The sequence below is a fragment of the Cupressus sempervirens genome, chromosome 11 (assembly GCF_028749045.1).
Source record: "Cupressus sempervirens isolate cs-2001-9-10 chromosome 11, ASM2874904v1, whole genome shotgun sequence".
Classification (NCBI taxonomy): domain Eukaryota; kingdom Viridiplantae; phylum Streptophyta; class Pinopsida; order Cupressales; family Cupressaceae; genus Cupressus; species Cupressus sempervirens.
In genome coordinates, this window is record NC_143128.1 from 619,460,047 (window position 1) to 619,474,195 (window position 14,149).

Here is a 14,149-nt window from a genome sequence, read left to right on the forward strand (position 1 = left end):
TTCACCTTAAACCCTTTAACACTAAACAAAAAAAAAAATCCAAACCCATGCTTGATAAATTTCAAAATCCCATGCGAAATTATTGTGGAATTTGTGATTACATGGCATCATTATTTTCACACCCCAAAAATCTCTGACAGTCCAAAAAATGATATCCTTTATACTTTTAAATGGGGTGTAATTTGAAATCCGTGATGTGGTTTCATAATTATGAAATGACATCCCTCTTAATTTGCATTCACTCCTTATTTTGTTTGTACAGCCACATCTCCTCATTCCCAATAGAGCTTTGTTAAATTTAGCGGACATCATCACAAAAATGCCAAATTTGGTCCTAACTCTAAATTTAATAATCATAATTGAATAATATTCCTGCCTCTTTCCTTGGTTATCAATGACATAATATTGTCATTGAGATCAACCATATCCCTCTAGCACATGATTGTCATAGTTTTAAACCCCTCAACAGCCACTGCATCTACCACCTTATTCCCCTCCTAGTAAATGTGTTGCAGGTGGACACTTTCCATCCCTTCTAACATTTTCTTAATATCCATTATGATATTTTGAATATTCCATCCTAGTTGGGCAGATCCCTTGACCATATCAATTGTTAATTTGGAGTCCCCCTCAATTATTATTTCCTTAATTTGCATTTCCCTAATCAGCTGAAGGCCCCAAAATAATGTCATTCCCTTGGCCAGATTATTGCTTCCATTTCCCACTTTCCCAGCATAGACCAATAGTGCATCACCATTCCTATCCCATAGCACTCCTTCTGCCGCTCCTATTCCTCCTCTGGAAGCACCATCGAAATTCAGTTTAAATGTGAAAGGGTGGGTGGTCTCCATCTCATTTTCTATCTCTTCATCATTTTTGAGTTATCAAATAGGAAAAAATCCTCATGATAGCCCCATTTTTCAGCCATTAGTCCTTCTTGTCTACTTGGTTCCTCCTTTGGAATCTTACATCTAGCCACTCTTAAATTCTCCTTCAACAATTTCTCCATTATTCCAAAGACCACCTCCACCAGTTTATTCTCCTCCCTAAATATTATGTTATTTCTTTCTTTCCATATGTGCTAGCACGCATATGGTGGAAGCATCTTCCATAGAAAATTCAATCTAGGGTGAGTAAAGGGATAGCTCCAATTCTCCACAAATTTTCCCAAATTGTCTTTCATAACCCAGTTTAATCTAAATCTCTCCCAAACCCTACTCCAAATCTCTAAGGAAAATTGGCATTCCAAAAATAGGTGAGTTATGGTTTCCTCCTTTTCCTTGCAGAGAAAAGAACGGTTAGTAATATAAAAACCTCTTTTTTGCAAATCATCCAATGTTAAAAAATTTCCATGTTGAGTTGTCCACCAAAAGAAATTAATTTTAGGAATTAGGTTACTAATCCAAACCTTACTCCACAATTGCGGACAGGGATCCTTGCTAAATAAGTGTATGTAAGCCAATTTAATAGTGAAACTACCACTTGGAGCCAAATCCCAAGCTGTGGTATCCTCCTGGAAAAGTATAGGGATTCTTTGTTCCCCAATCAATTCTTCTAATTCCTTGAGAACTTGAATGTCCTCTTGAGAGTAAGTTTCCTTGACAAGTTTCCTCCACTTCCTTCCTTGATCAATATAATCTCCAACTCTACTTCCCACATCTTCTTTAAGCAACTCCATTAACCTTCTAAATTTGCTAAAGACCAATGGTTTCCCGCCCATCCACTTGTCTTCCCAGAATCTAATACTAAAACCATTTCCCACAATCCACCTTTTCCCTTCCCTTAACAATCCTCTACTTCTAACTATATTCATCTAGATTTTAGACCCTCTTGGGAGTTCATTATTATATCGATTCCAGTTGAAAGGGGAATTTGATAGATATTTAGCTTTCCTAATTTTACCCCAACCCATATTGTCTTCCGCTAATCTACAACCAATCTTTGTGAGTAGAGCCTTATTAAGGTCTCAAAGTCTTCTCACTCCCAGCCCCCCCTTGCTCTTTGGTTTGTACACCTCCTTCCACTTGACTAGACTCACTTCATTTTTCTCCTCTATTCCTAACCATAGGAAGTTCCTTTGTATCTTCTCAATCTTCTCTACCATGTTTTGGTTAATTTTGAATAGGGACTGGAAATAAATGGGGATACCCTGAAGAGCCATTGAAAGTAACTATAGCTTTCCAGCATCGCTTAGTACCTTCCCTTTCCATCCTGCAAGTTTCCTTTGAATTCTCTCCACTATCATATTCCAGAGTTCATTAGTCACTTCATTAGTGGCTAGTGGTAATCCCACGTAAGTATCCGAGAGGCCAGCAAATTGACATTCTGAAATATTTCTTATCCTCCTTTGTAATGAGGCATCAGTATTAAAGAAATAAATCTTACTCTTATGATAATTGACTTGCTAATTGTGTAGAATAGTCTTCAAAGCTTGAGCCTCGATAATTGAAGATTCTCCAAAAAGGAATGTGTCATCAACAAATTGTTGTAGGACTTTAGTATCTGTTGTAGTAGTCGACTTAACCTCCTTAACACAACCAGTATTCACAAGTTTATAGAAAGACCTCCCTAGAACTTCAGCAATCATAATGAAGAGGTAGAGGGAGAGTGGATCAACCTGCCTTATTCCTTTCTCCACCCCAAAGTTGCCCCAAGGAGAACCATTTACAAGGAAAGAATATTGGACTATTCCAACCATCACTTTGATTAGGTTTATTACTTTGTTACTAAACCCCATTCTTTCAAGCACCTCAAAAAGGAAATCCCGCTTAACCTTATCATAAGCCTTGGAGATATCCAATTTGAATGCCATCCCCGATTTTTTGTTTTTCTCCATTGAGTGAATAACCTCATGTGTGGTTATAGCCACATCTAGAATTTGTCTTCCCAAAACAAATCCTTTCTGTGGACTGCTAATTATTCTTTCCAAAAAGGGCTTTATTCTATTCACCAAGACTTTAGCAAATATCTTATAAATAATTTTACATAAACTGATGGGTCTAAAATCTAGCAGGCACATTGGTGTGGGGATTTTAGGCACTAATGCAATAAAGGTCTTATTGATCCTTTTTAACATCTTACCTATTCTAAAAAAATCTCTAGTAGCCTAGACCAATTCTGGTTTAACAACCTCCCAGAAATGCTGAAAGAATGTAGGGGGGAATCCATCTAGACCTGGAGCCTTATAAGCTTTCATAGAGAACACCGCTCATTTCACCTCCTCCTCCATAATATTTCCAAGAATATGGTTGTTCTCCTCCATTCCTAGAACCTGTGGAATCGTATTAATCAAACTTCTTCTAATCACTGGATTCACTACCTTATTGTCCTTGACATAAGCCTTGCTAAAGTATTCCACGGCATGTTTTCCCATCTCCTCTTGGTCCTTAAAGACCCTTCCCCCTTCCCTATCCAGCCTAACAATAGTATTTCTTCTTTTATGGTTAGAGGCTGACCTGTGAAAGAAAGTAGTGTTCTTATCCCCTTCTTTAAGCCACTGAATTCTTGATCTTTGTTTCCATAAAATTTCCTCCCTCAAGAGAATATCCTTCCACTTTTTTTTGTACTCCTCCTCTTCCTAAGTTGCATAGTCCAGGTTGATCCCTTCAACAATCTCCCCTTGGAGTTTTTTAAGCTTTTCCTCCACATCACCCTTAGTTTTGAATAGGTCACCAAATGAATCCTTAGCCCAACTCTTCACATTCCTCCTTATGTGATCAAGTTTTTGGGTTAGTCTGTACATCGCAGTACCATCAATCCTAATATTCCACTAGTCTTGAACTCACTCTTTGAATTCTGGGTGAGACTACCACATAATTTCATATCTGAAAAGTTTTGGCCCACTTTTCAAGCCATCCTCCCATAGGAAGATTATAGGGGAATGATCTGAAGCAGTTCTAGTAAGATTCTCAAGATAAGAGTTCCCAAGTCTATTCCAATTTCCTGTCACCAGTAACCTATCCAATCTGACTTGAATAAGGTCCTTTCCTTTTTTGTTATTAGTCCAAGTATATGGGTTCCCTCTCATTTCCACATCTATCAAATCCATTTTGCTCATAAAATCATTAAGGTCTTGCAAGCTTTTTGGGCAATCCCTGTTTCCACCCAATTTCTCCGAATGATATAGGGGGGTATTGAAATCACCCATATACATCATTTGTTTATCCTTCATAGTTTCAGCAATCCTAGCCAATTCATCATATGTATCCTTCCTTCCTAATTTGTTGTTAGAAGCATAGATATTGATCAGCCCCCAACAATGAGTGCTAGAATGGAAATCAATAAATATAAAAAATTTATCCTTCCAAACCTTAGTTCCCTTCATGGAATTCGGATTCCACATAGTAGCAATACCTCCCAAGGCACCATCAGCATCCCTATGAAGATACGTAGCACCTAGCCAGATATGGCTAACTATTTTATCAAAATTAGCACTAGACATTTTAATTTCTTGTATTAAAACACAGTCAACTTTTTCCTGAAATATGCATTGTTTCAGAGCATATTGCTTCTGGGGGTTATTTAGTCCCCTCAAATTCCAAGAGAGGAATTCCATTTCTTACCTCTAGTAACTATCTCTAGTGTAAGTTGCTTCCCACTGGCCACATCCCTTGTTGTTTTCTTTGTCTTGGTTGCTCTACTAGATGGTCTTCCAACTGTCCTGCTAGCTCCTACATCTAGTTCCCCCCCCCCCCCCCCCCCCCCTGCTCTTCTTTTTCTAAACCTCCCATTCCCCATTATCCTCATCATGTAGTGAGGTAAGGATAAGCTCCTTCTCAGCCTTATCAATTCTTTCCATCACTTTTGCTACAATCTCTGTTGGGGAAGCTTTAAACATTGTTAATGGGGTACACACTCTCTCCGGAGTATCACCTCCTGCAACCGTCATATCCTACTGGTTGTCAGCTCCCTAAATTTTTGGGGAACCAGAAAGAGGGTGGGGAGTCACAATTTCACCTTCCTCCAATAGTGTACCATCTCCTGGCCCCCTCATGGGTGAACTCAGGAGTTCCTCTAACTCCCTTCTAAAGGGGTATTCATCCATTTTCTTTTTATCCTCCAAAGCTACTCCCTCCCTAGGGACATTATTGTCCGGAGTGGAAAGCGCTGGGGGAATCTCCATAGAATGAACAACCTACTTTGGGGCATCAGAAGATTTCCCTAAAGTTTTCATAACAATCCCTGGAGAGCCCTCCTTCTACTTGTCCTTTTGCAATTGGATCTTACAATCCATAATAAGGTGTCCAAAGTGACCACATTTTTGGCAAAACAGGCCCATGTTCTCATATACTATGCATTGTATTCTCTCTCCCCATTTAGTCTTCAAAGTAACCACAGTGGGGAGTGCTTGGTTTAACGCAACATTCGCACAAAACCTTGTGTAAACTAGCTGCATTTTTTGCATTGTCACCTTGTCCACTGTGACAAAATGACCAAAGGAATTCCCCACCCACATTAGGATCTTATCATCCCAAAATTCCAGCAGCAAACCCAACAGTCTAATCCAAATTGGGGCAAGTTTGTTCAACTCTGCACAAGCATCAAAACTTAGATGCCATTTAGTCAAGGCAAGACAATGCTTCCCATAATACCAAGTACCAGAGAGAATGAGGTTGATATCCTCCTTCGAAGTGAACTTAAAGCAGAAAAGGCTGCTACGCATTACAAAGACACCAACACTCCCCCTGACCTTCCATCTCTGACTAAACCATTTGTGCACCATCTCAATAGTGGGTCAAAATGCCACAAATCTGCCAACAACACACAGTTTAAGGCCAGATGTCACATTGTCCACCAAACAATGTGGGAGAGATATCACAGGGCCATTTAGGCCATGGAAATCTTGGGATCCTCCATAAGGACATTGGTCTTCGAGGAGCCAACAAGCACATTCTTCCAACCCGACAGGGTTTCATCTATCACCCTTTCGAGGACCACCAACAGGGCCACCACTATCCAAAGCAGTGGTTTTAGCACAAATCTCCCCATCGACACCAATGGTCCCACTACCATCCAGATTGTCCTGCAAATCCCTACAAACCGCAAGCACAAGTTGCAGGTCCGGGCAAGGCACAGGGCCCGCCATCAACCAAATTCAAAATTCAAATTCAAAGTTTGAGCGGAAAAGTTGCATGGTACAAGTGTTATTCCATCGTGTGATTTATTTTTCTATGCATGGTTGTATAATTCTATATTGAAATTAGTTATCAAAATAATTACCAATAGGCATTCATTAATAGACATGCATCCTAACCAAATTAATAAAACTCCACAACCCAAAGGTGATGCAAAATTAGTGAAGGAATGATACACATGAAATTGATGACACAATTTATAATCTTATATTTTGCTTACCAAAATTTTGAATTTTTTTGACACAAATGTGAAAGGTCACCTAATATCTAAAATAGGAAGGAATTAAGTCTTAATTATTTTTTTGATGTTCATAAAAGCTCCTCAAAATTAGTATTGAAAAAAAGATATCCAATTTCGACAATGTGCTAATAAGTTTACACATAATATATATTTTCACTTGAACAATACTAATATTATATGATATAAAAATAAAACAAGCATAACCCAATTGAGAATAAAATATAATCTTTCATACATTTCTCCTACACATATCCTAATTTATCTTTATCAACACAAATATATTAGTAATACTTTAATAAACAACAAATTTGAATTGAATAACTTAGATAAATAGTTTTACGAGTGAACTATAAACTGGTCCGACATAAAGCTGAAACTGTTGATTAGAAGAGTGAAGCAAAATACCTAAAAAAAAATTAAGATCAACACATAATTACCAATACTTTAATAAACAACAAATTTGTACATAATTTTATTGAATAACTTAGAGAAATAGTTTTCCCAGTGAACCATTAACTTAGTCAGACATAAAACAGAAACTGTTGATTAGAAGATTGCAGCAAAATACCTCAGGAAAAATTTCAACTGTTGATTAGAAGATTGCAGCAAAATACCTCTGAAATAATTTCAGATTTCTTTAAAAAGATTAAGGTCCCACCGAGATTTGAACTCGGGTTACTGGATTCAGAGTCCAATGTCCTCACCACTAGACCATGGGACCGAATGTTGAAAAATTGAGCTTTATAAATATTCATATATATTAATATACGTTCAGAAGCTTACGAAATAGAACAGGAGGAAATTATAGTCATCTATATAAATAATATACCAAGAATGTTTTTTAAACATTAGTGAGATGATCCAATTGGTCTAAGACGTTAAGGGTTCCAATCTCACTCTCAAAGATTATCGTTGTTGTTCCATACGAGGAAATAATTTTCAATTTTTTAATGTAATGTTACATTAATTTCTCAATATACAGAGTAATAAAGGAAGCACTCTCAAAGTTCCTAACTACTATGTTGTGCCATTTGAATAGGATATGATGAATTGAGAACATGCCACATGAAGTAATAATAAGAAGTTGCATCCACTAAGTAAATTATTGTTTCTCCATACAAAGATGTTTAAGTTTTATTGTATCTACAATTTTTTATTCAAATTTTTAAAATCTAATTATTTACATCTAACTTTTACATTTATAATTTTAACTTTTTATTGTTTAAAAATAATATTACAATTGAAATTTTATAAAATATGAAGTTTAATTTTTAAGTGAACTAATGATTCTTAATATGTCTACAAATATATTTATTTAAAATTTAAACTTCTCATCATTACCTTCAAAATTATTTGATTATTTTATATTTATAATTTTGATGAAGGCATAATTTTTGTAATTTTATATTTTTTTGTTTGATTTTATAATGTGATGTTTACATATCAGGTGTTTCTTAAGAGTTCAAGTTCATTCCAAGCAATCACACTAGAAACAACAATTGGAAGATCAAGAGTCACAACTTATAATCCACTTCTTACAATGAGACGAATACAACTAATAAAAGACCAAGAGTCATTCCACAAAGATGTCCTTGTCGACAATGAGAACTCATTGCTTCAACAAACTAAGCTAAGCCCCTTAGAAAAATACTATGTTCATAATATTATTATTTTGACATGTAAATCAATATCAAGTTTAATGTAAGAATTTATCTTAATATTAAGACACTTATGCAATTACACTCCACCCCTTGCTCCCATTATAAAATGGAAAACATCATTTAAAAATTACTAAGACCAACATTTATAGTAAGATAGAATGAAAAAGAAAAAAAATGGACTAATAGATGTTAAAAAAAAACAGCTAGCAAAAAGATCCGAAAATCATGTAGCCTTAATTCTCAATTTGGAGGAATATGGCCCGGCTGCTAGTACTGCTAATATTTAATTTCCCCACAACTGAATAATTCACTCATCTATTTGAAATATTGCAGCAAATGCTGGCAAAATACCATAAAATGAAGGACAAAGAAGTTATCGATGCTGATCTTTTCATGGCTCGGTTTGTTGAGCTCTTATGTAAATTTCAGTATTCAAATTGCACCTCCATTAAGGTGCTATAGGCATTTTAAAATTTGAAAATAATAACTATGAATGGGCTTCTTTACGATTAGAAGTTTTAAATGTTTTTATTTATTCAACGAGTAATATTTATAAATAAAATTTGATTGTATTTGTTTTAGAAATCAAATAACTGTGTACGGAAGAAACATCTTTTATTTATTTTTTATTGTATTTCTTCTAAAAATGTTGCATTGTTTCTCACCACTATTATCTGTTATAAATCTTCATTTTCGAAAATATATTTAGTTTTATCTAAGCTTCCAGTATATGAATGCTTTTTAAAATTACGGAACTAGTGTAATTAAAAATTGCATAAAATTTATTATTTATTATTAAGATAAGGCTAAGAGGACGAGGTGAATTTTTTTTTTGTATATAATTTTATTTGAAATATTCATTAAAATAAATATTATATATTTTTTGATAGAGATTTCATATTGCAAAGCAGTCCAACATGTTGATTCTGAGCCTTACAAAAGGGAGATAGATATTAGACAAAATATATAGAGAGAGAGGGATAAAAGTGAAATAATGGGGGAGAGAGAGGCATATCTAGAGAGAGACAAGGGACCCTGTTATGTTTTCAATAGAAAGAGAGCTTAGAGATAGGGTTAGAGAGAGTGATACGATGGTGAAATAAGGAGGGAGAGAGAAAGGGAGCGGGGGGGGGAGAGAGAGAGATTGGGGAAGCAGTAAAAGAGAGTGAGAGACAGGGAGATATATATTAGAAAACATATATAGAGAGAAAGGGATAGTAGTGAAATAATAGGGGAGAGTAAGAGAGGTTTATTAGAGGGCATAATGAGAGAGAGAGAGAGAGAGAGAGAGAGAGAGAGAGAGAGAGAGAGAGAGAAGAGGGGGTGATTAGGGGTCATATATAGAGAGGCGAGGGAAGGGGTAGGGGAGGGAGAGAGAGATTGAGAGAGAGTTGGGAAAGGGTAAAAGAGAGAGGGAGAAAAAGGGAGATATATATTAGACAACATATCTAGAGAGAGAGAGAGAGAGAGAGAGAGAGAGAAGGGGACCCTATTATGTTTTCAATAGAGAGGGCTTAGAGATAGGGTTAGAGAGAGTGATACCATGGTCAAATAAGGAGAGAGGGGGGGTGGGAGGGAAGGGGTGATTAGGGGTCATATAGAGAGAGGCAAGGGAAGGGGTAGGGGCGGGAGGGAGAGATTGAGAGAGAGCTAGGAAGGGGTAAAAGAGAGAGGGAGAAAAAGGGAGATAGATATTAGACAACATATCTAGAGAGAAAAGGATAATAGTGAAATAATGGGGGAAAGAAAGAGGTTTATTAGAGGGCATATCTAGAGAGAGAGAGAGGGGCATATCTAGAAAGAGACAAGGGGGCCCTATTATGTTTTCAATATAGAGAGCTTAGAGATAGGGTTAGAGAGATTGATACCATGGTCAAATAAGGAGGGAGAGGGAGAGAGAGAGAGAGAGAGAGAGAGCGGGGAAGAGGTAAAAGCGAGGGAGAGAGGGAGATAGATATTAGAAAACATATTTAGAGAGAGAGCGATAATAGTGAAATAATAGGGAAGAGTAAGAGTAGAGGGCATAATGTGTGTGTGTGTGTGAGAGAGAGAGAGATAGAGAGGGTGATTTGGGGTTATATATAGAGAGGTGAGGGATCCTATTATGTTTGTAATAGAAAGAGAACTTAGAGATACGGGTAGAGAGAGGGTGATAAGGGGGTATGTATAGAGAGAGGTAATAGATAGTAGAGGGAGGGAGATATTGAGAGAGAGAGAGAGAGAGAGAGATGGTGGAAAGGAAAAAGAGAGGGAGGGAAAGGGAGAGGGAGTAGGGGACATATAAATAAATAAATATATAGTCTGAGAGAGAGGGAGCACATGTCTAGAGAGAAATGGAGGAAAGAGAGTTAGAGAGAAGGTGTAGGGGCATATCTAGAGAGAGAGAGATAGGAGAAATGGATAGGGAAGGGAGGGAGAGATTGAGAGAGAGTGGGGAATGTGTAAGAGAGGGGTAAAGAAAGGAGCATGGATATTAGGCAGTATATCGAGAGAGAGAGAGAGAGAGAGAGAGAGAGAGAGAGAGAGAGAGAGAGAGAGAGAGAGTATGTTTTCAATAGATAGAGGAAGGCTTGGATAGGGGGTAGCAATAGAGAACATGATTAGGGGGCATATCTAGAGAGAGAAGCAAGGGATCCTAATATATTTTTAATAGAAAGAGAACCTAAGGATAGGGGTAGAAAAAGGATTATTAGGGGTATATGTATAAAGGGAGGTAATGGATAGTGGGGGGAGGTAGAGATTGAGAAAGAGATGGGGGAAGGGATAAAAGATATGGAGAGAGAGATTAGGGGGCACTTGTACACACACACACACACACACACACACACACACACAGGCATTCATATTTTGTTTTTTTATAGAGGGAGATGGTAATAGGGGATAAGCAAATAGAGGGGGGGTATATTTATATGGTATATTATAATTATAACCCTAACCTAAATAAATTTTAATTTTAATTATTAAAAAAAAATAGTAATTGTCACTTTACCATTAATAATAAAATAGTTCATATAATGGATAGGCTAATATTAATATAATATAAGTATACACTTAGATTAAAGTTTTTCAAAAATGTATTCCATGGTGCACGACAACTGCTACTAGCTTATATATATATATATATATATATATATATATATATATATATATATATATATATATATATATATATATATATATATATATATATATATATATATATATATATATATATATATATATATATATATATATATATATATATATATATATATATATATATATATGCCGAGAGTCATCCTTCTAAAGGCACCTATTCTAATTCAAATCCTAACCCAGACAAAAAAAAACCATAGGATTTAAATTAAAATAGGTGCCTCGAAAAGGATGACTCTCGGCATATTATATATATAAGCATATATACGCTAGTAATAAGACAACCCCCACCACCCAACCCTAATTTGTAGACAAAAGGGTGGAAAGAAATTATTAAATATTAGAATATTTGTGGCCACCCATGAAGAACACCACACAACAATGTTGTAGCCCACATTATGAAAATTGTGGTACAAATCATAACAAAACACTCATAATCAATTTGTTTAATCCAAGATTTAAAGAAAGAGTAACTAAAGAGGTTTGAGATGCTTGTGAAAAAAAATGTTGGCGGGTAAAAACACAAACCTGTGTCACCTTTTATAAAGAAAAAAGATTCTAGAATGTAAATATTTTGTCTTTAATAACATAAAAATGGTATTAATGCTTAGAATTTGAAGATGATGTAAATTGATGAAATGTGTGAAATTGGATATATTTTATGCCTATAATTTTTTTTTGAATTGACTAAGAATTTATTCATTTTTTAAAACTTTGAAGTCATTTTTTAACTACAAAAAATATAGAGTGTAGTTCTTGTCAAACAAGTATATTATAGGTGAAAATATGAAAACGTATTTTTTTGCTCGAATTTGAAAATATGTTATAGATGACATGTATAGCTAGGGAACAAAAATAGAAATATTAGTTTTTGATGTACATGTTTGCTTTTAAGTACTCCAAGTCAACCTTATTAGAAACCAACATTTTTTTTCTTCTATCAAAACTTTCCTATCAAATCTACACCTATTTGAAAAAAAAATTACATATTCTTGAAGAGGAATCTCTCCTCTAGGGATATATATATTTTTAAATTTTTTTAATATGATTTAGTATTTTTTTTTCCTTTTTTGAGGGAGGATTCTTTGAAATGTTAGAATACCTACTTATAATATTTTTGAATAAGAAAATGTTCTAACTAATCAAAACACTATAAAATTCATATATAATGGTGATATTGACTATGAGATTTATAAAAGAGTACTTTTATTTTCTCTAAGAAGTCGAGTTTGGATAGAGAAATGAGGTTTGGCCAAAACAGGTTTATTAAAAGGTGACACAAATCTGTGCTTTTACCCTAACACAAAATTTAACTAAGAGGGGACACTTTATACATTTGGTCAGCACACAACGTAATGACATTTCCCAATGAGTATGCTATTATAGTATACACTTCTTCATCTCAATACTCCAACAATGAGATAAGAAGTATGACCCACAATAGATATCAACTAGATCAAACAAACAAAAAAGGCACCTCGCAAGGTTCTTTGTTACATCCTCATTATTCCACATTTGCAATGATTATTCAGGTGTCGTAGCTTGGCACGATTTATGGATTACCATGCTCACAATAGAAGTTGAGATGACATTATTCAAATGTTTGTGGCTGGTTCAAAATTTATGGACATAGAGAAAAAGTGGCTACACTTTAAAGATAAACTTCAAAATTTCAGACTTTCATTGGCAGCAAATGGTGTCAACCCATTTGGAGAGTTGAGATCTGTTTGCTTAGTGTGGCATGTTTTTGTTATGAACAATAACCTTCCTCCATGGATGCCAATAAAGAGGGAGCACATTTTTTTGGCAATGATTGTTCCAAGAAAGTGAGAGGTAGTAGATTATAAGATGTTATTGTAGCTAATTAATTATTAATCTTCTAAATAAACCAATTGTAAGTCATTTATTTATTTTTTGTATAGTTGCTCAAGAGTGGGATACACTACATTTGTATATTATAAACAATCAAGATTGGATGACAGTATGGGTTGAACGATGTCAACATTTTGGTCACATGTTAACATGGGAAGGTGTGTGTTCATTAGGTAAAGAAGCACATCACAATGGAGATTATAATGTTACACAAAGGGAAATAGATTTAGCATATGGTTTAAGAGATTTCTAGGCATGTTTGAATTTTTTAATCACTCATATATTTATCAACTTATGATGTAATAATTTTGACATGTTTGACATATTATTATAGGTGAAACATCACAAGGCTATTTTATGCAATGGTTATAAATTTCTCATTAAAAAGTTGGATGAGATGAACAAAACTTGTGATTCTGGTTTAAGTGTAGTCTTTTAGGTGACTAATATTTTATCTAGAAGTAACTTACATCCTCAACAATCTCAAAATTGATACTATGTCATTTTGGATGATATACTTGAGTGTGATTTTAATTCCTTTAATTTATTTCTCTTCGTCGTCAAATGGTATAGGCTATGACTTAATCAAAATGATCTTGATAGAACTAGTATTGAACATGACAATGTATTTCCAATGATTAATACAAGGTCATTTTAGCAATTGGGGATGCGCCCTATGTTTTTTGGACAAGCCAATGTGAGAAGGTATTTTACTCTTAGGTTCCACATAAAATGGGTTGGTCATTTATTTTTGCACATGATCCAAGAGGAAGGCCTATAAAGTATAATGCAATGGAAGAAGAAGATATTGAGGAAGACAAAGAAGTATAAGATGATGTAGATTATGATCACAATCAAGAGTTAGCCAATGATGTTCCTAACACATATTTTCTTGAAGAAGGTCATGAAGATGATGTTGCTACTTATCATAGTGGTGATGATGATGATGGTGTGTTGAAGAAGATTGTTGAAGTATAGAATTGAGGAAGATTAATGAAACCTATCATGGAACAATCATTATTTTGTCATTGATGTCAAACTTGCTACTTATTGGTGAGACAATTGCTAATTTGGTTTGAATGCTAGCATTTGATCAATTGATGAAG

General features: G+C 35.0%; 1 non-coding gene across 1 annotated transcript; it reads right to left on the reverse strand.

Annotated features, from left to right (window-relative positions):
• Window positions 1-7,024: 7,024 nt before the first annotated feature.
• Window positions 7,025-7,096, reverse strand: TRNAQ-CUG (transfer RNA glutamine (anticodon CUG)). Its single transcript has one exon. It is a non-coding gene; the product is annotated as a tRNA-Gln (tRNA).
• Between the last annotated feature and the right edge of the window lie 7,053 nt (window positions 7,097-14,149).